General features: G+C 43.9%; 1 protein-coding gene and 1 long non-coding RNA gene across 5 annotated transcripts in view; one reads left to right on the top strand and one right to left on the bottom strand.

The window, feature by feature from the left end:
- The window catches only part of SMG6 (SMG6 nonsense mediated mRNA decay factor), a 243796-nt gene that overhangs the window by 75935 nt on the left and 140337 nt on the right, over positions 1-27524 (top strand). The window lies entirely within an intron of this gene.
- On the bottom strand, positions 6321-26773 carry LOC140708589 (uncharacterized). Its single transcript, XR_012088719.1, has 3 exons — positions 26281-26773; positions 10267-10368; positions 6321-9365 (listed from the first exon to the last, which is right to left on the bottom strand). It is a non-coding gene; the product is annotated as an uncharacterized lncRNA (long non-coding RNA).

Here is a 27524-nt window from a genome sequence, read left to right as displayed (position 1 = left end):
CTGGAGGGAGAAAGATCTTATAATGCCTGCCCAGGACTTTAGGCTGTGTCAGCTTTCTGCATCTCTTCTCCAGCTGGAGTTGGCAGGGTCGAATAAATCACTGCAGAGCGGTTATGAGCCGAACTCACCAGGGACTTCTTTGAGGCACACCTGTGACGTCATCCTGTTATCACTGTCTGTTCCACATAACCTCTTTTCACCTCTCCCCTGAGAGAGGGTGATGCCCAGAACTCATGTCAGGGCAGTGAGCAGAGGAAAATGTTTCGTAATTATTATTTTTGAGATGCCTGCTAGGGATACAATTGCAGGCCATTGACACATTCTTCAATATTCCTCATTGGAAGAGAAAACCCCTGTTTGCAAACATAGCCTGAATACCCCTTGTGGATGAAACTTCTTTTTAAACTTGGAAAGAAAGTCCTGAAACTCCTAAGTGGTCTCTTTTTGTACACCTTACCTCCCCTGTTCCCTCCCAAACACAGACACACATCACATACACAGAGTCTGCTGTGTTCAGAATCCTTCACTGACTTCCCATTTCACTCAATGTAAAAGCCACATTATTTACAAGGCCTTCATATATGGATCTCTTCTCTTGCCCCCTGCATTGCCTCTCTCTGACCTCGTTCACTACTGTTCTCCCCCTGGTGTGGTTACTCTGCTTAAGCCACACTACCCTTCTTGCAAGTCCTCTGTTAAGCTGGAGACTCTCCCACCTTCGTCCCTTCACATTAGCTGTTTTCTCTGTTTGGAATGTTCTGCATCCAGCCATCTGCCTGGTGAATACCTCACCTCCTATAAGTCTGCTTAATGTTACCTTCGTGAGACCTACCCCAACCATCCTATTTAACCCTGCTGCACTCTACTCTAAACCTGCACTCTTTATCTTCCCGTTCTATTGATTTATTTTCAAAATACGAGATAATTTACTTAATGTGCATATGTTTGTTATTTCTTTCCCTCTACTATTCTGCAAGAATTTAAGCTCCCTGCTAATAGGGATCTTTGGTCTGTTTTATCCACTGATATATTGTGAACATCTAGAACAGTACCTGACCTGTTGTAACTTCTCAATAAACATGTGTTACATCAAGTTCAAGTCAAAGAATAATTTGAGGCCAGGCGCCGTGGCCCACATCTGTAATCCCAGCACTTTGGGAGGCCAATGTGGGTGAATCACGAGCTCAGGAGTTCAAGACCAGCCTGGCCAACATGGCGAAACCCTCTCTCTACTAAAAATACAAAAATTAGCCAAGCATGTTGGTGGGCACCTGTAATCCCAGCTACTTGGGAGGCTGAGGCAGGAGAATGGCGTGAACCCGGGAAGTGGAGCTTGTAGTGAATCGAGACTGCACCATTGCACTCCAGCCTGGGCAACATTGCAAGACTCCGTCTCAAAAAAGAAAAGAGAATAATCTGTTAGCAGGTCAGCCTGTACAACAAAGATTGAATGGCAAGGGCAGGGGCATCTGTTAACTAGGTTATTGCTCGTAATCTTACTGTCTTTCCTTGTTTTTTGTTAAGTTGACTTTCTTGAAAGCATAATTTCCAAATGCATATTTTATATCCTGGCATTAAAGTAAAATCCATTAAATGTGCTTTGGTATCTACTGTTGTATTAATCCTTTCTCATACTGCCATAAAGACATACCTGAGGCTGGGTAATTTATAAAGAAAAGAAGTTTAATTGACTCATAGCTCCACAGGCTGTACAGGAAACATGGCTGGGGAGGCCTCAGGAGAATTGCAATCATGGCAGAAGGCAAAGAGGAAGAAGGCACGTCTTCCATGGCTGGAGCAGGAGGAAGAGAGTGAAGGGGGCGGGGCTACAGACTTTCAAACAACCAGAGATCCCAAGAGCTCCATCAGGAGACAGCACCAGGAGGATGGTGCTACCATCAGAAACCACCCCATGATGCAGTCACCTCCCACCAGGCCCCACCTGTAACACTGGAAATGACAATTCAACATGAGATTTGAGCAGAGACACAATCCAAACCATATTAGCTCTTAACCCTGGAGTAAATATCTTTGGGGCTCTGGAAAGAAAATTTCTATAGAACAGCATTAGTTCAGTCCATTCTGGTCTCTTAAATCTTTCATTTTTTACTCTCTGTCCTTTCTTCCTGCCTAGAAATACTTTTTTATTTCCCTACTCATATATCATATTTTTACATTCACTTTACTGGAGCAATTCTGTCCTATTTATGTAAACTAAATGATTTTTTAAAAGTATTTAACATTTTGGGTTTCATTGACAGTACTAAAAAAGATAAAGTAGAAACCCACTTCTGTCAGTGATGTTCTTTCCTATACGATGTATAAATATTCAAGGAGTTTTTACACAGTTGAAAAGATACTAAATATAAAATGTTTGATTCTACTGTTTTTACTTACAAGTATACAAAGCTATAAAATTCTTTGTAAATGTTTGTAATTTACATATAAATAAAAGTAATGGCAAAAAGTGCAATTACTTTTGCACCAACCTAATGTACACTGACTCATGTTCTCATGAGCGTTGTTATTGTTGTGTGTATACAGGGTCTCACTGTGTCGCCCAGGCTGGAGCACCGGGGCATGATCATAGCTCACTGTGGCCTCGAGCTCTTGGGCTCAAGTGATCCTCCTGTCTCTCAGCCTCCCAAGTAGCTGGGACTGCAGGTGCATGCCACCACGCCCAGCTAATTTTTTATTTTTTGTGGAGACAGGGGCTCACTGTGTTGCCCAAGCTGATCTCAAACTCCTGGACCCCAGTGATCCTCCTTCCTTGGCCTCCCAAAGTCTTGGGATTACAGGCATGAGCCGTTGAGCTTAGCTTCCCACGAATACGTTAACATTCATTTAATCATTACCCTCTTAGGGAACGTTTTCTTCTCGGGTTTCTAGTATTATAAATAATGCTGTAATTAACGTCTTTGTCCATAAAATTTTTGTCTGTGGTTCATGTTATTTTATTAGAATAGGCCAAGCATGGTGGCTCATGCCTATAATCATGCAGGCAGATCACTTGAGCCCAGGAGTTTGAGACCAGCCTGGGTAACATGGCAAAACCCCATCTCTACAAAAAATACAAAAATTAGGCCGGGCACGGTGGCTCAAGCCTGTAATCCCAGCACTTTGGGAGGCCGAGACGGGCGGATCACAAGGTCAGGAGATCGAGACCATCCTGGCTAACACGGTGAAACCCCGTCTCTACTAAAAATACAAAAACTAGCCGGGCGAGGTGGCGGGCGCCTGTAGTCCCAGCTACTCGGGAGGCTGAGGCAGGAGAATGGTGTGAACTCGGGAGGCAGAGCTTGCAGTGAGCTGAGATCCGGCCACGGCACTCCAGGCTGGGCGACAGAGCGAGACTCCGTCTCAAAAAAAAAAAAAAAAAAAATACAGAAATTAGCTGGGTGTGGTGGTGCATGTCTGTTGTCCCAGCTACTTGGAAAAATGATGCGGGAGAATGGCTGGAGCCCAGCGGGCGGAGGTTGCCGTGAGACGAGATCATGCCATTGCATTCCAGCCTGGGCAACACAGCCAGACCGTGTCTCAAATAAATAAATAAATAAATAAAAACTATATTGTTGTAAGTTCAGTTGTTGGGTGAAGGGGTTTTGGCATCTTAATACTTTTGATACATGATGCTAGATTATTTTTTCTTTCTTTTTTCTTTTTCTTCCTTTTTTTTTTTTTTTCTTTTGATAAAGGGTCTTGCTCTGTGTCACCTAGGCTGGAGTGCAGTGGTGTCGTCATAGTTCACTGCAGCCTCAAGCTTCTTCTTGGGCTCAAGCAGTCCTCTCACCTCAGCCTCCCAGGTTGATGGGACTACAGGCATGTGCTACCATGCCCATTTAATTTTCAGATATTTTGTAGAGATGAGGCCTCACTGTATTGCCCAGGCTGGCTTGAAACTCCTGAGCTCAAGCAGTCCTCTCACCTTGGCCTCTCAGAGTGCTGGGATTATAGGCATGAGCCACTGCACCCGACCTAGATTACTTTTTTTTTCTGTTTTTTTTTTTTTTTTTTTTTTTTTTTTGAGACGGAGTCTCGCTCTGTCGCCCAGGCTGGAGTGCAGTGGTGAGATCTCGGCTCACTGCAAGCTCCACCTTCCCGGGTTCATGCCATTCTCCTGCCTTAGCCTCCTGAGTAGCCTGGACTACCAGTGCCTGCCACCACACCCGGGTAATTTTTTGTGTTTTTAGTAGAGGTGGGGTTTCACCGTGTTAGCCAGGATGGTCTCGATCTCCTGATCCGCCACCTCAACCTCCAAAAGTGCTGGGATTACAGGCGTGAGCCTCCGCACCTGGCCTAGGTTACTTTTTGAAGAAGTTGTGCTAGCTTACACTCTTGACAGTGTTTGAGAATGTCCAACAACTACCTTCCTGTAGACATTAAGCACTTTATCTTATCCTATCCTATCTTATCCTATCTTATCTTATCCTATCTTATCTTATCCTATCTTATCTTTTTATTTTTGAGGCAGCCTCTCTCGCCAGGCTGGAGTGTGCTGGCGCGAACCTCCACCTCCTGGGTTCAAGCTATTCTCCTGCCTCAGCCTCCCGTGTAGCTGGGACTACAGATGCCCACCACCACATGCAGCTAATTTTTGCATTTTTAGCAGAGGTGGGGCTTTGTCATGTTGGCCAGGCTGGTCTCAAACTCCTGACCTCAGGGGATCCACCCACCTCCACCTCCCAAAGTGCTGGGATTACAGGCGTAAGCCATCGTGCCCAGCCGCATTAAGCATTTTAAATTTTTTACAGTCTTGAAAATACATGGAAACACAATGTAGGCCTTCATGTATTTGTTGAATAAATGACAGAATAAAACTTGTCCTTTTTAAAAATAGACTTTACATTTTAAAGCAGTTTTGTGTTCACAGCAAAATTGAACAGAATATACATAAAATTCCCATGTACTCTTGTCCCCCACAACACAAAAACTTCTCCACTACCTATATCCCACACCAGAGTGGTACATTTGTTACAGTCAGTGAACCTATATTGGCACATCATCACCCAAAGTTCGTAGTTCACGTTAGGGTTCACTCTCTGTGTTGTGCATTCTGTAGGTAACTAGCTTATTTTTATACATCACTCTGAGTAAGTTTGGAGTCGTCATGGACTACATTGTCAGGGTTAAACCTTTCACCTCACCTCGGGTGGTGACATGCCAGCATGTCAGGTGATGAATAGCTCAAGCTTGGAAGGTTGGCATGGTTATGTAGGTGAGTAGTCTTATTGGTTTGCCATTACAGAGAGCAAAGAATGTGGTTTCCTTATTTGGTTATCTTTTTTTTTTTTTTTTTTTTTGAGATGGAGTCTCGCTCTGTGGCGCAGGCTGGAGTACAGTGGTGCGATCTAGGCTCACTGCAAACCCTGCCCCCCGGGTTCACGCCATTCTCCTGCCTCAGCCTTTGAGTAGCTGGGCTATGGGAGCCCACCACCACGCCTGGTTAATTTTTTGTATTTTTAGTAGAGACGGGGTTTCACTGTGTTAGCCAGGATGGTCTCGATCTCCTGGCCTTGTGATCCACCTGCCTCGTGATCCACTGGCCTCAGCCTCCCAAAGTGCTGGGATTACAGGTGTGAGCCACCACGCCCGGCCTATTTGGTTATCTTAGTTTTTACTAACGAATGAATTGTCTGCACCATAACAGAATGTTATGGGAGAAGCACATCTCTATATTGGAGTAAAAGCTCTTGGATTAAACCATCTATTGAGCTGAACAGCAAGAGAGTAGGCTGTCAGTAAGGGCTCAGGGTACCATACTCAGCCAGACATTTAAATACAAGTGTTACCCATAAGCTCTGATGGTCCTTTTCTTTGTTTATTCTTTGGCTTTGGAAGCAATGTGGAAGGTGGCTGAGGGGAGTCAGTGTACTTGGCTGTCTTGGGCTCTAGGTGATGTGCAGGAGGAGGGTAGAGGGTAATGAGATGTTTTTGAAATAGCTTTGCTTTAAAGAATTCAGAGACAGGTGTAAGGGTAGAATAGAAAAATCATGCCCAGTTTAGAGTTGGACCGTGACTTTTCTGTTTTCTGGTGGTTGGAGGTATGGAGTGGTCAGCTGCCAAAAATGTGATCTCCTTTCTCTGAAGACTGTGTGGCTTCATGGTTATGAACTTTGCAGTTGATCACATTGTGGTAAAATAATACATATTATACATATATTAATTTTAATAGACTGATGAATATCCATCAAAACTTATCCATGATAGATATCCATCAAAACTTAAAACATGATTTTCTAATTATACATGTTTTAAATTTTCTTTTTTCTCTGTACTTTGGTAGTTTTCTGTATCACAGTACTTTAGTAATAAATGTATTTTTAAAAATTATAATAAAAAGAAACATTTGAAATTAGATAAAACTAGGCTCTAATTCTGATTGTGTACTTGCTGAGTTATGCAAATTACTTAACCATTTCCAAACCTGTTTCTACTTCCAGTACCTTGTGGATGGAAGACATTTAATAAATGTTGGCTGAATTAAACTTTCCTACCATAGTATGTTTGCCACTGATTGCCAGTATTTCTCCCCTTCCCATAAAGGAAGATTCTGTTTCTTATTTTGAACTTGAATTTCAAAAGAACTAACCCAGGTTTTGAGGGTATACCAGTTGTCTTGTTTTCTTTTGACATTACTGATTTTTCTAACTCTTCCTTCATTCCAAAAGAACTAACAACCTGATAGACCAATTAGGGAATATTTAGCTCATCTTGAAAATGCAATTATTTTAGCTTCATAAAATGCATAAATCCCTCAACTAGAGTATCTCTCCATGGGGACAAGAGACTATATGATATTTTATCAAATTCCTAACAGTGTTCAAGGCTAACTCCAAAATTAGATGCTTATTCTCACAGAAAAGGGCCAGAAATTTTGAAAAAGTTAGGTGCCTAATCACTGATTGATTGATTGATTTTCTAAGGTCTGAGAATGTATAAAATGAGTTTAGACAAATAAGAAATTAACAGATTGTTGATTTAAAAAAATTATGTCTTATAGGTAAGTAATTGTGCTTTGCAAAATGTTAATACGTTGGAATTATATTTTTAAAAAATTTTGTAAGACTTCCGTGATGAAGTCATCAGGATCCCTTTGAGATGGTAATATTACAGTAGACTGCTTTGAGAAATGAGGGTTTAAATCTTCAGTCTACTTTTTTCCCCCTTTTCTTAGCCCCAAACTGTGGGGACCTGTCTCTGTCCCTCTGAAGACAATAGAAAGCCAAATCTGTAAAGCAATTCCTATTCCCTCACTAATGCCCTTGACCCCATTCCTTGGATGCCTTGGTTGGTCCTTTCCGAGGGAGACTGGGGTAGCTGCTTAACCATCGTGGCACCTGCCATCTGAGTTTCCACCTTGCCCGAGGTTCCAGAAGGCCACACGTTTCTGCCTGTTGGGAAGAGGCAGAAATGCCTCTGTGTGTGCTGTTTCTTTAAAAGAAAGGGTAGCGGAAGTGATGCTGCGGGGAACATCTGCACTCAGGGCTGAGGGGAGAGCGAGATGCGCTGCAGCTGGTGTAAGGCCCTGGCAGGCTGAGGCGCTGCTGTCTATGGGGGTTTACTTCTGTCTGCATTGAAACATGGCTTGGGAGGGGGTTGGTGGCCTGCTGCCAGCCTCGGTTAGCCTGTCCTTCTCTTTCCACTTTCCTCCTAACCCCCCCCACCCTCACTCCCCTCCCTCATGCTTTAAAGTCGCATTTCCAGGCCAGACGTAGAATTAATCTCTGGGCACTTCACATTGCTGGCAGCTGAAAGCAGGATGTGGGATCTTTTTTTCTCTCTCTTTCTCTCTCTGCGTCTTGGCTGACTTTTTTACCTCTCGAAGAATTTGGAAGGCCGTGAGATCCCCCCCCACACACACACAAGTACTGTGGAGTTTTTCAGCACGCTGATCACCCTGCTGCGGCTTCACCCTAATAGACTTCATATGTTGATGCAGTTGACATCAGTATCAAACTATTTTACATGTGATCTGGTGTATTTCCTGAGGAAATCTGCAAGATATTTATTAAGAACTAATAAAATAAACCTCTCCATGAGTTTTTAGGTAGTTTTCAATTTTTCATGTCTGTCTCGTTTCCTCTTATCAATGAGTTGCTATTTTCTCTCTCTACTCTGACCATCGCAAAAGGAAACAAAAATAAATGTTTTAAACTGTTCCTGAAGGGACAGAGAGAGAATAGTTCTGCCATGATGTATCAGCCGGGACTGTATTTTTAGTGCAGCATTGTAGAAACTAAAAATATCCTGTTATAGTAGATCCTTTTTATAGGTCTGTGTGTGTGTGTGTGTGTGTGTGTGTGTGTGTGTGTGTGTGTGTTTATAATGTACGCACAAGTGCCTTTGTGCATCGGCAGCCACTCTTCACATTACAGCTGGACTCCATTAGTCCTTGAAAATTAATGTAATCCTAGTTAAGAAAAAAATTAATTACTGTACCAGAGCTGTGTTTTATCCAAAGCTAGTGTTAGCTCCCTAGCTGGCAGCTGAGTTTGAGAGGCTGCAGGGCCCCGTGGAGTTGTGGCTTTGGTATCACAGTGTTGGCTGCTGTGTTTTTCCTGTCAAGAGCATTCCTCAGTTCTTTAGGGCTAGACATGTGGCATGCAGAAAGTAACCACAGACCCCTCTGCCTCCGTGAAATATTATGTTCCAGTCTGGTCATCCCCCAAAATGGTGTCCCCCACAGGTTTCACTCACCTGCCATAGCAGGTTTTCTTATCAGGTTTCTTTACAGAAGAGCTACTTCAGCAGTGGTGTCCATGTTCTTGAGAGGAGAAACAACGTTTATCAAAGTGCAGGAGACACATGGAATTTAACTGGGAGGATTTTGCATGGACAATTAAGAATGACAGTCACGTTTTGCCCTTACTTTTTGTTTAAGGATTTGACTAGTTTGTTTAATATACACCTTTTATTATAAATGAGTGTGTCAGCGTTGACTGCCGGTTTCTAGTCAGACTTCTCTGCACCAGCCCTGGGTGAGAGGCTGACTGGCTCGGCATGTGAGTAATGTTTCCAGCTTTGTCATCAGTGTTCTGGGATGAGACACAGGGCACAGCCGAGAAGCCGTTGCCGTCCACCTCGCCTTCACGTCGCAGCTCTTGTGCAATTGCCTGCTTTGTTGTTGTTTGTTTTTCTTCTTCGGGAGCCTGGATTGGGGTGGGGGAATAAAGTGGGGTAAGTGGGAAGATTGCTGTTTCTTTGCTGGTCAGACTCTCCAGGCTCTCTGTGGAGAGTCCGGGCAGGATCCGTCTGACTTGGATTGCAATTCTTTTTTTCTGCTGAGCTGGGGCGTGGGCAGCCTAGGCCTGTGTAACTCGTGACAGGCCTCCCAAAGTGCCATGATGGCATGGATCCTCGTGGAGCTGTTGAGAACAAAAACAGGGTTAGTGACCTTTTGTTTCTTTTTGGGCATGGGTTCTGAGACTTATCTCTGGGCCTTATGTTCCTGCTAGTGACTCTAGGTCCCCCAGTCCTTTCCCCGTCATCCCCTGGCTGACAAATGGTTGAGCTCTCAGCTTCCTGTACTTGATCCCAAAACAGTGTAGTTCAGTAAAAGTAGTAATTAGGCCTTTTACAAATTTATTTTATTAGTGAAGAGAGTTGGTAGGTAATGGGCCGTAATTCTAACACAGCCAGTTTGGAGATTAATAAAAAATTTTAAAAGAGCAGTTTTTACCAGAGGCAGTGGGCCTGTTATTTCAAGTTCTCGGCTGAGCCGAAATCAGAGTGGCGTGGGACCCATGATGGACTTTGTTGCTGGGAGGATGCAAAGCCACGTTCCTTTTTGTTACAGTCTGTGCAGTACCCATCCTTGAGGGTGTTTTACCCTGGCATTGGAAAAAAGGAAACCTTGTTTTCCAAGAACTCTGCTCTCTCTCAGCTTGATAAGCATTTGAAAATAAAAGCTGCACAATTGAAATTGGCAGTGCATCCTCATTCTTTTGTCTCTCTGTTTATTTTTTTCCCTCATCCCTCAACATGTGTGCTACAGCCCATGGTTATTACACCCTCAAGAATGATGGCCTGGAACTCAGCAAACTCGCACCAACGTCTGCCTGCCCTGCACTCTGTTGTTTGGAGCTGGCTGCGGCATCAGGGCCTAGCGCTGAGAGGCCGGGTGGATCAGCCTCCACAGCTCCGTCTGTGGCACAGTTCCCTTCTCCTCTGAAGCTGCTGCTTGGAATTTTGAGCTCCTCCAGAATCCTGATTGTCAGCTCAATCTTTCTTGTTAGTTTTTGTAGTTAACTTAATTGATTTGTTTACCTCTCCATTGGAGGAGCTCAAGAAGAAAGTGCTTTGGCACTCAGCAGAGCAGTTCTGCCTCTTGAAAAGATTCTTCTGAGGTAGAGTTTTATAATACTGACCCTGAGAAGAAAAAAGATGCTATGGTTTAGGCCAGGGTGACTGTAAGTCCTGGTTTGCCCAGGGATGGATCCTATTTATGAATTACTCATAGCACACCCATTCACTCTCAGAAGTATCCCAATTTAGGAGATAAATTTTAGCATCATACTAGCTTAGATGAATTTAGCAAGAAATAACAGATAACCCACTCACTACAAACTGTTAATTCTTTGTCTAGAAATGTAATGGCTTTGTGAGGCAGCGCCAAACCCTGCCCTAAGCATTGCATGCAGATTCCGCTGGAGTCATGCACATGTGACCTCAGAAAGCATTGCTGTGTTTCTGGCTCTGTGAGTGTGGACTGGCCTTCCCGCTTGAGTAGGTCCTGGTTAAGCCAGTTTTGAAACACCGTGTCACTTATTTGAGCATTCCTGGTTATCACTGCCTAGTTGGTTGAGTCAGAACCTGGAGTTAGTTTGGTAGGGTGTGGTTTCAGGTTTGCAGACGTCCCTGGTTGATGCCTATGAAGGGTTGGTGCCTAATGTAACTGAAGAGGGTGTTACTTCAGGTTAGTAGTCCTTGTTTTCTCTTGACTGTTTGGACCGAACCTGGTATTACTGTTTCCCAAAGAATATTTTTGGTTTGAAAACTGAAGGTCAGCAGTTCGCAAGTGCCGAACGTAAAGCCAACTCAGTGGTTTGTCTTGTGCCACTGGGCCAGCAGCGCTGCAGTCCTGATCGACTGATCTGCAGCAATAGAAAACCACCAGCAGCAACTGCCAGACAACACTGCACCTCACCCCATTTCCCTGTCCAACCTGTCTCGCTGCCCAGATCCCCTTTCTTTTTCCTTGTATGTCTGTCTCACTCTTGGTTATGTATTTCACTTTTTTGGGTCTATCTTTTTCCATCTCCCTGTCTCTTTCCATAACAGTTTTAATAATGTTTTAGTTAGTTCCAGCCTTTTCCCTGAATGGATCCCATTGGAAAATGCATTTGAAAGGAAACAGTTATACACTTCCCTTCCTTTGAAACTCTGTTGGCACCTTTTCCAGTGTAGTAAACCATACAACATGTATTTTCAAAGTTTCCAAACACAGACACGCTGGCGTTAAATTTATGAAAAAATATTTTATTCAGATGTATGGTAACTGTGACTTTCAGAGATGCTGATCAGATTTGAAATTGGTACTGACTTTTGGAGCTCCAGCAGGTTTTCAGATCTCTGCGGGAAATATAACCAAACTGGCTCTTGGGGAGTCTGTGATGCTTGGAGCCTTGGCTTTTGATTGGCAGGTTGGGCAGGAAGAGTTGGAGCAAGAGATGTGAATGTGGGGATCCCCAGCCACACCCAGAAGGAAACAGGGAAAGTCAGTGAGTCAGTGAAGAATATGGCATAGCCGTGTTGGGCACAGGAACAGAATGTAATTTCCTTCTATGCATATAAGGTAAATTATTTTCTGTTTACTCCAGCCAAGGCTGAAGGTCAAATAACACCTTTTTTGTTTTTGTTTTTTTTAAGATGGAGTCTTGCTCTGTCGCCCAGGCTGGAGTGCAGTGGCGCGATCTCTGCTCACTGCAAGCTGTGCCTCCCAGGTTCACGCCATTCTCCTGCCTCAGCCTCCCGAGTAGCTGGGACTACAGGCGCCCACCACCTCGCCCGGCTAGTTTTCTGTATTTTTAGTAGAGACGGGGTTTTACCGTGTTAGCCAGGATGGTCTCGATCTCCTGACCTCATGATCTGCCCACCTCGGCCTCCCAAAGTGCTGGAATTACAGGCGTGAGCCACCGCTCCCCGGCCCAAATAACATCTTTTTGTTATTTTCTTTAGGGTGCCAAGGCTAAGAAGAGTTACTTATTTGCTTTCAAGGCAATGATGATGTTGCTGTTGTTAAAAATGATTACCACACTTTTCCCTTTTATACCTATGCTGTGTTCTGAAGCACAAAAATATATATATTAGAATTCATCTATGTATTTTTTCTTATTTTTTATGATTATTAACTTATTTTTTTCTTTTACCTTTGAACTGTTGTCCAGTCTAAGACATCCTGTTATAGCATGTTCTATGTATTTTTTTTCTATTTTTTAAAGATAAAATCCAGCTCCTGCAGGAAGTTCTATGTATTTGAGAGTCCATGGGTTTGACTGAGGTTGGAATTTGGTAGGCAAGCATGGTGATCCTTCTCAGGTACCCCGACAGTTTGTTCAGGAGATCCTTGGGAATGCTCTTGAAGGAAGCCTTTCAGAAGGGCTTTTCTTCCAGATTACTCAAGCAGCAGCTAAACCGTGTCTTGGCTCACCTAGGTTTAAAAGCTGAGCATCCTACAGGCCATGTATCCCACTCAGTTCAGTTAACAAGGATTTGTTAAGCACTCATGATGTGTCTGTCTGCTTAGCTCTTAGTTTGCTTTTTTTTTTTTTTAAGCTTTTGCCTTTGTTGGCTGCAGACAGCGTTTTCAGAAATGCTGTATCTGTTTTCTCTCGGTTTGCTTGTCCTCTCTGCCTGTTTCTTGGGTTTCCTTTTTCTCGTGCAGCATCCAATATATCAGCATTAACTAAAGATACTACCTTGGCCCTCCTCTTTCTCTTTCCCCATTGGTATATTGTAAAATCTCGCCATTTCAACTGTCATCTCTGTGCAGCCCCCCAAAATTTCTTTACTGCCCTGATCTTTTTCATGAACTTTGGCCCACATTTCTAACTTTTTGTTGTATATTTTCATCTGGAATCACAAGCTTGTTCAGAATTGACTCATCCATAGCTGATTTGCAGTAATGCAGACCAGTAGTCCCAGCTACTCACGAGGCTGAGGAAAGATCACTTGAGCCTAGAAGTTTGAGGCCAAACTGGGCAATATAACGAGACCCGCATCTCTTAAAGAAAAGAAAAGAAAAAGGTTCATCCTCTCCCTCACTTACTTGTCAGGTTCCCCCCAGGAGGCAAACTCTTAAGATGGATATTTGCATGCAGGAAGCTGGATTGGGGCAGAGGGAGAAATTGAACTGTGTTGCAGCTATAAAAAGGGCTTACCCAGTCCTGCAAGGAGCTCTGGACCTAGGCTAACCCTTCAGAGTACTCCCTAATTGGATCAGAGGGGCCGAATCTTTGTACCGCCTCTCTCTCCCCACCAAGTAATTGGATGTGGGTTACCTGGGAAGGTGCAGGGATTTGGGGGAAGTGCCTTTCTTTAGCTGAGAACAAGTCTCAGTGAAGGTCTCAGATGAGAGCTGCCATTGCCAACACTGGTGGAAGGAGTGAGTGCGTTAGTCTTGGAGGGGATCTGGACAGTGCCCCAGGTAATCTACTGCCCCACCAAACTGGTTCCTCCTATGTGCAATAATATTTCTGTGATCGGTACCAATGTCCTCCATGAACTCGGGCTGTCTTGGCCTCAGCGTTTGTATTTTTAAGTTGAGGTATAATTTACATGAAACAATAATACACAGATATTAAGTGGTCAGTTTGATGAATTTTGACAAATGCCTACACTGTTCTTATATTTTTTTCTTTTTTACCCTGTATGTTAGGAGTATTTGAAAGTAACAAGAGCTGGACCAGGTGCAGTGGCTTGTGCCTGTAATCCTAGCACTTTGGGAGGCCAAGGCAGACGGATCACTTGAGTCCAGGAGTTCGAGACCAGCCTGGGCAACATGGTGAAACCTTGTCTGTACAAAAAATAGAAAAAGTTAGGCAGGCATGGTGGCACACACCTGTAGTCCCAGTCCCAGGGGCTCAGGAGGCTGAGGCAAGAGGATCGCTTGAGCCTGGGAGGTTGAGGCTACAGTGAGCTGCGATCATGCCACTGCACTCCAGCTTGGGTAACACAGTGACACCCTGTCTCCAAAAAAGAAAAAAGAAAGAGAAGAGAGGGGGGACAGAGAGAGAGAACAGAACAAGAGCCATCTTGAAATAGCTTAAACAAGAAAGGAATTATAGTATAAAGGACTTTAGGACAAGGATAAAGCCAGGCCTGCAGAGGGGAATGGAACCAAGAAAGCCTCTTTCTTTCTTTTTTTTTTTTTTGGTGGGGTCTCGCTCTGTCACCCAGGCTGGAGTGCAATGGTGCTATCTCGGCTCACTGCAAGCTCCACCTCCGGGGTTCACACCATTCTTCTGCCTCAGCCTCCCGAGTAGTTGGGAATACAGGTGCCTGCCACCACACCTGGCTAATGTTTTGTATTTTTAGTAGCAACGGGATTTCACCATGTTAGCCAGGATGGTCTCGATCTCCTGACCTCATGATCCACCCACGTCGGCCTCCCAAAGTGCTGGAATTACAGGCGTGAGCCACCACACCCGGCCAAGAAAGCCTCTTTCTGTACTTCTCTTTTCTGCATATTGCTTGCCTCTCTGCCCCTCTTTTCTGCCTGGCATATAGGCTCGTAAGGCATACACAGAATACCCTTACTATACACAATAATTGTTGTGTCACTTTTATATACATATATTTTTGTAAGTAGAGCTATCTTGGCCGGGCACGGTGGCTCATGCCTATAATCTCAGCACTTTGGGAGGCCAAGGCGTGTGGGTCATTTAAGATCAGGAGTTCGAGACCAGCCTGGCCAGCATGGTGAAACTCAGTCTCTACTAAAAATACAAAAATTTAGATTGGGCACAGTGGCTGGCGCCTGTAATCCTAGCACTTTGGGAGGCCAATATGTGCAGATCACATGAGGCCAGGAGCTCGAGACCAGCCTGGCCAACGTGATGAAACCCCATCTCTACTAAAAATACAAAAGTTAGCCAGGCATGGTGGCACACACCTATAGTCCCAGCTACTCAGGAGGCTGAGGCAGGAGAATTGCTTGAACCTGGGAGGTAGAGGTTGCAGAGCCGAGATTGCACCACTGCATTCCAGCCTGGGCAACAGAGCAAGACTCTGCCTCAAAAAAAAAAAAAAAAAAGTTTAGCTGGGCGTGGTGGCACGCACCTGTAATCCCAGCTACTTGGGAGGCTGATCTCTTGAACCCGGGAGACAGAGGTTGCAGTGAGCTGAGATGGTGCCATTGCACTCCAGCCTAGGCAGCAGAGGGAGACTCCATCTCAACACAAAACCAAAAAACAAATAGAACTGTCTTACATCTTACTCTTTTGGTTTGTTTTGTTTTTTGAGACAAGGTCTCACTCTGTCATCCAGGTTGGAATGCAGTGGTGTGATCTCGGCTCACTGCAACCTCCTCCTCCTGGACTTAACTCATCCTCCCACCTCGCCTCCCCACTATCCAGGACCACAGACACATGCTACTGTGCCCAGCTAATTTTGATGGAGTCTCACTTTGTTGCCCAGGCTGGTCTCCAACTCCTGAGCTCAAGCGATCCACCCACTTCAGCCTCCCAAAGTGCTGGGATTACAGGCTTGAGCCACCGCACCTGGACATCTTACTCTTTTTAATGGCTGTTTTATATTCATGTTTGCAGTCTTTTCCTGTCCAAACTGTATCAACGGTGAGTTTCATCATTCACATCATTTCATACCTCTTTAAACTTCCTAGAGATTTTTCACTTTCTTCTTTGGTTTCTAGTTGATAGCACAAGCAAATCCTGTTAGACTTCAGCTCCTTGAAGGTCCAGTTTATGTCTGATTCATCTACACAAACTAAATGCCCAGCACAGATCCTTACATATAGTAGCCACTTGGTGAATGCTGACTGTGAATATAAAGGAACGAATTGGTTCAGCACCACGTGAAGTACCGTTCAGATCAGCTCCAACAACCCAGGCACTGTAGTAAGCACTTCGGGTTTGGTGGGGTCTGCGCTCTGGACCCCACCCTGTTGGGATTTCTAGGCTGGTGGGGCAGCTTGGTAAATTGTAAATCCTGTATGAGAACAACTGTGAGCCACACGCCTGGTGAGTGTTACAGGTAGAAATACTGCCAGAATCCAGAGGAGGAGGCCTATAGTACAGGTCTGGTATGTACTGGATCTTGAAGGAAGGACTTAGGCAAGGGAGAGGAAAGACATAAACTGTGGAGAGTGGGGTAGGAGAATGGCCATTCAGAAGCGTGGAGGCAGGTTTGCCATTTTGTTTTTTGACTGGTCATTCGCCATCTTTGGATGTGGGACGCTTTATTTATTTATTTATTTTGGAGAGACACGGCCTCCCTCTGTCACCCAGGCTGGAGTGCAGTGGCACGAACATTGCTCACTGCGGCCTCCAACTCCTGGGCTTATGCCATCCTCCCACCTCGACCTCCCAAAGTGCTTGGATTACAGGCATGAGCCACCGCACCTGGCAAGTGCGGGGCCCTTTTAAAGAAGCAAGGCAATGGTCTATAAATAAACCTGTTAGGTCTTTTGAGCCAGGCAGAAGCAGGTCAGCTCTGTCCTCTAAATGGAGGAAATCTCACCAAGAAAATAAAGTTGAACTGGTGCTTTAAAACCTGTCTGTTTGGCAGGGGGTTGCTAATCCCACATTTATGGAGCTTTGTTCTCAGTACCAGTGTTAAAATATAAATGTAGCTTTTAAATCCCCTTGCTCTATAGCATACTGTTATACTTTTTGTTGTAGAAATATTCCAAAAATGTGCCTAAATTAAATTTTACAATCTAGACAATTCCCCCTTTATATCCATACATCTGTGTTTATATATGTATATATTTAATTGCATATATATTTTAATATATTGTTGGTCTTTTTAAAACAATCTTTTCTAGTGTATGTCACTTTCTCCTTTATCTAGAGTTTTTCTTTAGGACTTTAGAATTCTTCATTCCTCATTCTGGATTGATCCCTCATCATCAACTGTAAAGCATTTTTGCATTTGGGTTTCTCTGACCCTTAGAGGTGTCATATACAGAATGTTGACTAAACAACTGCATTAAATATCAGATATTAGATATTAGATACCAGATATTAGGTATCAGATATTAGATATGAGATATTAGAAATCTCTCTATTTAAAGAAACCCATCATGGATAATTTTGAAATAAAACTGATCATTTTCTAGTTTAGTGGGGTTTTTTGTTTGTTGTGTTTTGTTTTTTTGAGTCACAGTCTTGCGCTGTTGCCCAGGCTGGAGTGCAGTGGCACCATCTCGGCCTCGGCTCACTGCAACCTCTGCTTCCTGAGTTCAAGTGATTCTTGTGCCTCAGTCTCCCAAGTAGCTAGGATTACAGGCATGCACCACCATGTCTGCTAATTTTGTGTGTGTGTTTGTGTGTGTGTTTTTAGTAGAGACAAGATTTTACTATGTTGGCCAGGATGGTTTTGAACTCCTGGCCTCAAGTGATCTGCCTGCCCCGGCTTCCCAAAGTACTGGGATTATAGGCATGAGCCACCGTGCCTGGCCTAGTGTTATTTTAATTTAGTTTTATAGATCTTTTTTTTTTTTTTTTTTTTGAGATGGAGTCTCGCTCTGTTGCCCAGGCTGGAGTGCAGTGGTGTGATCTCGGCTCACTGCAAGCTCCGCCTCCCGTGTTCCCGCCATTCTCCTGCCTCAGCCTCCCGAGTAGCTGGGACTACAGGCGCCCCCCACCATGCCCGGCTTGTTTTTTGTATTTTTTAGTAGAGACGGGGTTTCACTGTGTTAGCCAGGATGGTCTCGATCTCCTGACCTCGTGATCTGCTCCTTATTATTATTATTACTACTATTATTATTATTATTTGAGAAGGTGTCTCTGCTGCCCAGGCTGGAGTGTACTGGCGCAGTTTCGGTTCATTGCAACGTCCGCCACCAGGGTTCAAGCGATTCTCCTACGTCAGCCTCCCAAGTAGCTGGGATTCCAGGCATGCTCCTCCACATCCAGCTAATTTTTGTACTTGTAGTAGAGAGGGGGTTTCACCATGTTGGTCAGGCTGGTCTCTGGTCTCAAACTCCTGACCTCAGGCGATCTGCCTGCTTTGACCTCCTAAAGTGCTGTGATTTCAGGCATGAGCCACTGCTCCCGGCCAAATTTTATTATTTTTTTTAGAGACAAGGTCTTGCTGTGTTGCCCAGGCCAGAGTGCAGTGGTGTGATTATAGCTCACTGCAGCCTTGAACTCCTGGGTTCAAGTGATCCTCCTGCCTCAGCCTCCTGAGTAGCTGGAACTACAGGAGCATGCCACCATGCCCAGCTAATTTTATTTTTTATTTTTTTGTAGAGGTGGGATCTCACTGTGTTGCCCAGGCTGGACTCAAGTGATTCTCCAGCCTCGACCTCCCAAAGTGCTGGGGTTATAGGCATGAACCACTGCACCTGGCCTGTAGAGCTTCTTAAAACACAATGTGTCTATTAATGTATAACTTATTCCTATATATGGGTTTTGGAAAAATATTTTTAGAACTTTATATATATGTATTTTGTCTCACCATATAGATAACTTTAGGATACTATTTCTGGGGTATCTTTTAACAGTATGTAATAATAGGCTATGTGTTATAAAAAATATTTTCAGGCTGGGTGCAATGGCTCATGCCTGTGATCCCAGCACTTTGGGAGGCCAAGGCGGGTGGATCAGTTGAGGTCAGAAGTTCGAGACCAGCCTGGCCAACATGGGGAAATGCCACCTCTACTAAAAACATAAAAATTAACCAGACGTGGTGGCACATACCTGTAGTCCCAGCTACTCGAGAGGCTGAGGCACGAGAATTGCTTGAGCTCAGGAGGCAGAGGTTGCAGCGAGCTGAGAGTGCGGCATTATATTGCAACCTGGATGACAGAACTAGCCTCTGTCTGGGAAGAAAAAAAAGTATATATATATATATATGTGTGTGTGTGTGTGTGTATTTATATATTTGTAAGGTTATTGTTCACTTTTTTCATATACTATCTCTTGCATAGAGTCTGTGCTTTAAAAAATTATTTTTGGACTCAGTGCTGAGAAAAAGGAGTTGTTTTTCCTGAGGAATTGATATACTTATTCCTTTCTGATAATGAGAACTATACAGTTATTGGTGTTTCCTTTTTTGCTTTGGCTGACAGTAAATTTTAAGTCAAATTTTAAGTCCGTTTATGGTAGGCTGCTAACCCATGTGATTGACATTTTTTCCTTTTTCTTGGTCTTGATTCTCTAATCTACTTTAACGTTATCTCATTTTATGTGATTTTGCTGTAAGTCGTCACAAATCTTTTGTGAATTGTGGTATAAAAGAATAAATATAAAAAATTTTAATCTAGTTTAAAATTAGATACAGGCCAGGCGTGGTGGCTCACGCCTGTAATCCTAGCACTTTGGGAGACTGAGATGGACGGATCACTTGAGGTCAGGGGTTCGAGACCAGGCTGGTCAACATGGTGAAACTCAGTTTCTACTAAAAGTACAAAAATTAGCCAGACATGGTGGTGGACGCCTGTAATCTCAGCTATTTGGGAGGCTGAGGCAGGGGAATGGCTTGATTCCGGAATATGGAGGTTGCAGTGAGCTGAGATTGCGCCATTGCACTCCAGCCTAGGTGACAAAACGAGACTCAGTCTCAAAAAACAAAACAAAACAAAGAACTAGATACATACAACTTTAAAACAATGTATGTTGTTTTCAGTAAGTATATTGACAAGTTGACCAGTCCAGCAGCTAAGTACAAATTTGGATGGGCTATATGATTATTATTACTATTAAGGCAGAGTTTTACTCTGCTACCCAGGCTAGAGTGCAGTGGTGTGATCTAGCTCCCTGCAACTTTTGCCTCCCAGGCTGAAGCGATCTTCCTGCTTCAGCCTCCTGATTAGCTGGGGTTATAGGCACATGCCACCACATCTAATTGTTGTATTTTTAATAGAGGCGAGGTTTTGCCATGTCGCCTAGGGTGGCCAGGAACTCCTGGGCTCAAGTGATTCGCCTACCTCGCCTCCCAAAGTGTTGGAATTATAGGTGTGAACCACCATACCCAGCTGGAAGCATTATTATTGAAAGGTACGTCCATTCCACAGCTTCTAGGTCCGGAGACTAGCTAGTACCTTACCACGTTTCTAGTCACCTTCATTTAGTGCTATTTTCTCACTTTCTTCCTTGACACAATTGCTTTATCTAGCTTATTATTCTTCTGACTTCTACTTTAAAACTAGATGCACCACAGTGGGTGGGGTTGGATGAAGTCATTACGTTCGCAATGGTCTGGACATCGGTCTTGGATTGTAGGCCTCAAGGAAACATTTTAGAATGAGTTTCTAGAGCAGAGTCAAATGAATGCGCAGATCTGGATATTCACAAGGTAGCCACCAAAAAGTTGTATCTTATCATTGGTCTTGTTTTTCAGTACTGACCCCTTAAACTTTGTTTGATGACTCTAGTCTTTACATTCTGGAAGCTTCTTTAAAAAGCTAACTTCTCAGAAGGCCTCCAAGAGGTCCTTTCTGTTCTAGGTACCTTTCTGTCTCACTTGTCTCGGAATTGTTTTATTTTTGGCATTGTTTACAAACACTGTCAGACTTTTAAAAATCCTTAGCTGGGCATGGTGGCACATGCCTGTGGTCCCAGTTACTTCAGAGGTTGAGGTGGGAGGATCACTTGAGCCTGGGAGGTCAAGGCTGCGGTGAGCTATCACCATGCCACTGAACTCCAGCCTGGGCAACAGAGCAAGACCCCATCGCTTAAAAAAAAAAATCTTTTAGGAAGCCATAGAATGAAAATAAATTGAGTTAATTTGTGAAAATGGAAGCTGAACACTTCCCCGCCCCTCTGCCTGCCGTGTCAATGGAGTTTCTCTGAATCAAGGTGTCTGCAGGCATTATCCCCCCCTAATTTTTACTTCTGGCTGAAAGTGCTCCTGAAGCTTCACACCAGCAGAGGTGGGTTTCAAGGTGTGTGTGTGAATCAGCAGCCAAATCTCTCCTTGCTTTATTAAAAGTAATGTAGCTGTATTTCTTCCTTCTCACTGTTACGGGAAAACTTCCTTCTAGATTGGCTAATGGGTATGCCTCTTAGGAAGCCTCTTCCGTATCACTGCTCCTCCACAACCTTAAACTTTTGACACAAGACACCTCATATCTGCCGTATGGGATTCCATAGGGACTACCTGTCTTGTTTAAGGAGCTACCATGCTTTTCTACTCTTCCTTTGCTTTTCCTCAAATACTGGGAGAGAGGCAAGCTTCCCAAAACGTCTGGCAAGCGGTGTAGAAGCAGAAACTCTGTCCTACAGGATCTGCTTGTAACTGTTCCAAATGAGATGCTGGAATGGCAGGCCCTTGCTCTCCTGGGCCTCATTACTAAGGGACTCGTCCAGTGCCAGCATGCTATTCTGCTGGCAGCAGCTCTGCTTGCCCGAGAGGGGATGTGTGTTGAATAACTCTGGGCTCAGGCAGTAACCTGTGAGTGACAAAAATATCAATCCAGAGACACAGCTAAGGTGGAAATGGCCAAAGTGTGTTTTGACTGGCAACTTATTTATTTATTTATTTTCCAGGAAGTCTATTGGAGTACCATTTCTAAAACTGCATGGGTATTTCCTGGAAAAAGTTAAGCACTCATTTACAAGTGTTTTCATTTTTTCTTGTAGAGAATAGATGGTTTGCTGTCTGTCTTGCCAAGATGTATTGATAGAGCCCCCCGGACATGTCTTGGCCCTGGGGTTCTGTATAAAGAAGAAGGGAAAGCCAGGCTGTCCTCTGGAGGGCCCAGCACTTCTGGAGATCATTTTCTCACCTTCAGAAGGTGGCACTTGTGTTGTTATGCTGTACAGAGCTTTGGAATCAACCTGGTGGAGGGTTAGAATTCCCTACGCAGCCACTTGCCAACTGCGTGGCCTTGATGATGAAAGTTTACTTACCCTCTCTGAGGTTGAGTTTCTTGGTTCATAAAGCAGGTTATCAGTGCCAATTCTCAGGGGTTTTCTGAGTGTTAGATACAATATGCAAAACACCTCGTCCAAGGCTTTGTTGAATGCTGGGTACTCAGTGGATGTCTACTTTTCTTCATCAAATTAGCCTCTAGTTATGAACCCTTAACACTTCAGGTGAAGGATCAGACTACTGTGTTTCTAAATGTCATTACTCTGTTTCTTTTTTTTTTTCTTTTTTCAGACACAGTCTTGCTCTGTCACCCAGGCTGGAAAGTGGTGATATGATCTTAGTTCACTGTAGCCTTGAACTCGCAGGCTCAAGTAATCTTCCTGCCTTAGCCTCCTAAGTAGCTGAGACTCTAGGCAACTGCCACCACGACAGGCTAATTTTTTATTTTTTTTCTGCTAGAGTTAGGGTCTCACTATGTTGCTCAGGCTGGTCTCTCACTCCTGGGCTCATGTGATCCTCCCCTCTTGGCCTCCCAAAATGCTAGGATTACAGGTGTGAACTTGTTTTTGACATCCGAATGATTAAGTAGTTTGTTCCTTTGTAATGTTGAATAGTCTTCACTGTGTGGATATACCACAATTTGTTTATCCATTCACTTGTTGATGGATAGTTGGTGTTTTTTCCTCCAGTTTTTAAGCTTCATGGGTAAAACTGCTATGAACATTCTTTGCGTGCACATATGCTTTCATTTTTGGGGAGTAAATACCTGTGAGTGATATAGCTGGGTCATTTGGTACTTAACTTTTTTTTTTTCCTTTGAGATGGAGTCTTGCTCTGTTGCCCTGGCTGGAGTGCAGCGGCACAATCTCAGCTCACTGCAACCTCCAACTTCTGGATTCAAACGAATCTCCTGCCTCAGCCTCCCAAGTAGCTGGGTTTACAGGCACATCTCACCACGCCTGGCTGATTTTCGTATTTTTAGTAGAGATGGGGTTTCACCATGTTGGCCAGGCTGGTCTCGAACTCCTGGCCTCAAGTGATCCACCTACCTTGGCCTCCCAAAGTGCTGAGATTACTGCCATGAGCCACCGTACCTAGCCTGGTGTTTAACTTTTTAAGATACTGCCAAAGTGGTTATATCATTTATCTTTTTTTTTTTTCCTTTTTTTTTTTTGGACCAAGTCTCATTTTGTCACCCAGGCTGGAGTGCAGTGGTGTGATCTCGGCTCACTACAACCTCCACCTCCCAGGTTCAAGCTGTTCTCCTGCTTCAGCCTCCCACGTAGCTGGGATTACAGTGCCTGCACTATGCCCAATATTTTTTGTATTTTTAATAGAGATGGGGTTTCTCCATGTTGGTCAGGCTGATCTCGAACTCCTGACCTCAAGCCATCCACCCACCGCCTCAGCCTCCTAAAGTTCTGGGATTACAGGCTGAGTCACCATGCCTGGCCTCATTTAACATTCCTGAAGCAGTGTGTGAGAATTTCAGCTACTTGACATCCTCTCCAGTGCTTGTTATTGTTTGTCCATCTTTTTTATTATTGCCATCCTGTTGGGTATGGAGTTGTATGTGTGATTTTGATCTGCATTTCCCTAATGATTAGTAGTGTTGAGCATCTTTTCATGTACGTACTTGCCATCCATCTATCTTCTTTTTTTTTTAATTTTTTATTTTATTTTTTATTTTATTTTTTATTTTTTTATTTTTTTTTTTATTTTTTTTTGAGACGGAGTCTCGCTCTGTCGCCCAGGCTGGAGTGCAGTGGCGCGATCTCCGCTCACTGCAAGCTCCGCCTCCCGGGTTCACGCCATTCTCCTGCCTCAGCCTCCCGAGTAGCTGGGACTACAGGTGCCCGCCACTGCGCCCGGCTAATTTTTTTCTATTTTTTAGTAGAGACGGGGTTTCACCATGGTCTCGATCTCCTGACCTTGTGATCCGCCCGCCTCGGCCTCCCAAAGTGCTGGGATTACAGGCATGAGCCACCGCGCCCGGCCCCATCTATCTTCTTTGCCCAATTTTTTTGTTTATTTTGCTAAGTTGAAAGAGTTCTTTATATACCTCAGTTCTGAGTCCTTTGTCAGATGTATCTTTTACAATTTTTTTTTCCCAGTGAGATAATTTTCTGTAGCTTTCCTTTTCATTTTGTCTTTTGAAAAGCAAACATGTTTGATTCAGATGAAATCACCTACTTTTTAGGAAACATTTGATTTGTAATTACAGATATATTGGCAAAGGGGCTATTTATGAGAATATTGCAGTTGATGCTGCCAATTAAAAAATACATATTGGGCTGGGTATGGTGGTTCACACCTGTAATCCCAGCACTTTGGGAGTCCAAGGCTGGAGGATCACTTGAGGCTCAGGAATTTGAGACCAGGAGGTTGGGAGGCCGAGGTGGGAGGATTGCTTAAATCTGGAAAGTTGAGGCTACAGTGAGCTATGATTGTGCCACTGTACTCCACCCTGGGCAACAGAGCGAGAGCCTGTCTCATTAATAAATAAATAAATAAATAAAATAAAATTGTGTGTATGTGTTTCTGTTTGTGTATATCTCGGGCTAGGTGCAGTGGCTCATGCCTCTAATTCTAGCACTTTGGGAGGCTCAGACAGGAGGATCACTTGAGGCCAGGAGTTTGAGACCAGTTTGGGCAGCAAAACAAGACCCTGTCTCTACAAAAAGTTTTTTTTCTGTCGTGGGGTGGGGGGAGGGGGGAGGGATAACATTAGGAGATATACCTAATGTAAATGACGAGTTAATGGGTGCAGCACACTAACATGGCACATGTATACATATATAACAAACCTGCACGTTGTGCACATGTACCCTAGAACTTAAAGTATAATTTAAAAATTGTTCGTAAGGAATACAAGGCTTAAATTCACATTTTTACAAAAGGTATATACAGGTTGAATCCCTTTTAGTCTCCACTTTTCAGCAAAGTTTACCTAAAATAAAATCCATTTACTGCTGACACTTAAAAAAAAAAAAAAAAAGGTTTTTTTGTCCAGGCACGGTGGCTCACACCTGTAATCCCAGCAGTTTGGGAGGTCAAGGTGGGTGGATCACTTGAGGTCAGGAGTTCAAGACCAGCCTAGCCAACATAGCGAAACCCGTCTCTACCAAAACTACAAAAATTACCTGGGCATGGTGGTGGGTGCTAGTAATCCCAGCTACTTGGGAGGCTGAGGCAGGATAATTGCTTGAACCCAGGAGGTGGAGGTTACAGTGAGCTAAGATTGCTCCGCTACATTCCATCCTGGGGCGACAGAGTGAGACACTGTCTCAAAAAAACAAAAAACAACAATAACAAAAAAAAACCAAACACTTTTTTGACACAGAATCTTGCTCTCTCACCCAAGCTGCAGTGCAGTGGCGCAATCCCAGTTCACTGCAACCTCTGCCTCCCAAGTTCAAGTGATTCTCCTGCCTCAGCCTTCTGAGTAGCTGGGACTACAGGCATGTGCCACCACACCCGGCTAATTTTTTTTTTTTTTTTTTTGAAACGGAGTCGTGCTCTGTTGCCAGGCTGGAGTGCAGTGGCACGATCTCGGCTCACTGCAAGCTCCGCTTCCTGGGTTCACGCCATTCTCCTGCCTCAGCCTCCCAAGTAGCTGGGGCTACAGGCGCCCGCCACCACGCCCGGCTAACTTTTTTGTATTTTTTAGTAGGGACGGGGTTTCACCGTGGTCTCGATCTCCTGACCTTGTGATGTGCCCACCTCGGCCTCCCAAAGTGCTGGGATTACAGGCATGACCCACCACGCCCGGCCAATTTTCGTGTTTTTTTGTAGAGATGGGTTTCGCCATATTGGTCAGGCTGGTCTTGAATTCCTGGCCTCAAGTCATCACCTGCCTCAGCCTCTCAAAGCGAAGGGATTAGAGGCGTGAGCCATTGTGCCTGACCTCCAAAAATATTAAAAAGAAAAAAAAAAAAAAAATTAAATTCTTTTATGTTTATTTTTATTTTATTTGTTTTTGAGACAAGGTCTTGGTCTGTCACCCAGGCTGGAGTGCGGTGACATGATCACTCCACGATACTGCAGCCTTAACCTCTTGGGCTCAAACAGGGTCTCACACTGTGTTGCCTAGGCTGGTCTCGAATTCTTGGGCTCAAGTGATGCTCCCACCTCAGCCTCCCAAAGTGCTGGGATTATAAGTGTGAGCCACCATGCCTGGCCAAAAATAAATACCTTAATATCCATCTGGTTGATGATCCAAAGCAACCCTGAAAATGCCTAAGTAGTTTCCTTTAGGAAGAAAACAGTATTCAGACTCACGTTTGAAGCAGCTTTTTCCTCTGACTGCCCTTTCTTGAAGAATGTGCGTACCATTGGTTTGAGATATGTACCTTCTTTTTGAGAAGCATGAACAGTTTTAAACTGCTCACTCGGTTTCTGCAATTCATTCGTAACCTTTCTTCACTTTCTCATCGCCTTCACTTTGTGCTGCTTGCCGTGGAATTTACTGATCCAGTGATTCATTGCCTTGATGATGAAGTTCTCTTGCTTTAGTCCTTGTTCTTCAGACAGTTCTGTCTTCAGTGAACTTTTCCTTTTTGTTTTTCCTTTTGGTTGCCACTGACGGTTTCTTGTTCAAGCCTGATGCGGAGCCACAACTGGGCATCTCCACCAGCTCAGGCCAGGCAGCAGAAGATGAGAACAAGGGGCTCCAGCATCTGGACAGGGTCATGAGCTACTGTTAATTGAGAAAGTATCCCCCAAGTGACTGAGTAACCCTTTTCTGTGTAAAACTTTCTGGAATGCTGTGTCAGATCTGTTTCGATTTTATTTGGGTTTACTTTTTTTGTTGTGTTTACATGTTTAAAGCTTTTTATTTTGAAATAATTATAGATTCACAGGAAGTTGTTTTTAAAATGTACAGAGGGGTCTTATGCACGCTTCACCCCTCCTTCCCCATTTTTCGTGTCTTTCATAACTTTAGTGTATTATCAACATCGTGAAATTGACATTGGTATCCACTGACTTTAATCAGATTTCACAAGTTCTCTTGCACTTGTGTGTGTGGTTCTGTGCAATTTTATCACACATGTAGCTTCATGTAACTATTACCATAATCAAGATGCAGAACTTTCCCGACACTCAAAACTCCTTCCTGCTCTATGCTTTAGAACCATCCCTACCCCCTTTCAGCCCCTAATCCTAACCCCTGGCAACCACTGATCTGTTTTCCATCTCTATAAATATATTATTTCAAGAATATTATATAAATGGGATTGTACAGTATATAACCTTCTGCAGTTGGCTTTTCACTCAGCATAATTTCCTGGAGCCTGTCAGCGTACTGCACATATCAGTTGTTCATTCCTTCGTATTGCTGAGTAGTATTCCCCGGTATGGATGTCCCACAGTTGTTTAACCATTCACCTGTGGAAAGACATTTGGGTTGTTTCTAGTTTGGGGCTATTATGAATAAAGCTGTTGTGAACATTTACATACTGTTTTTTTCCCAAATGTAAGTTTTCGTTTCTTCAGGATAAAGCCCCAGAGTTCAACTGCTGGAT

The sequence above is a fragment of the Chlorocebus sabaeus genome, chromosome 16, assembly GCF_047675955.1.
Source record: "Chlorocebus sabaeus isolate Y175 chromosome 16, mChlSab1.0.hap1, whole genome shotgun sequence".
Classification (NCBI taxonomy): Eukaryota; Metazoa; Chordata; class Mammalia; order Primates; family Cercopithecidae; genus Chlorocebus; species Chlorocebus sabaeus.
The sequence above is the reverse complement of the archived record's forward strand: the minus strand, read 5'-3'. Positions and strand labels throughout refer to the sequence as shown.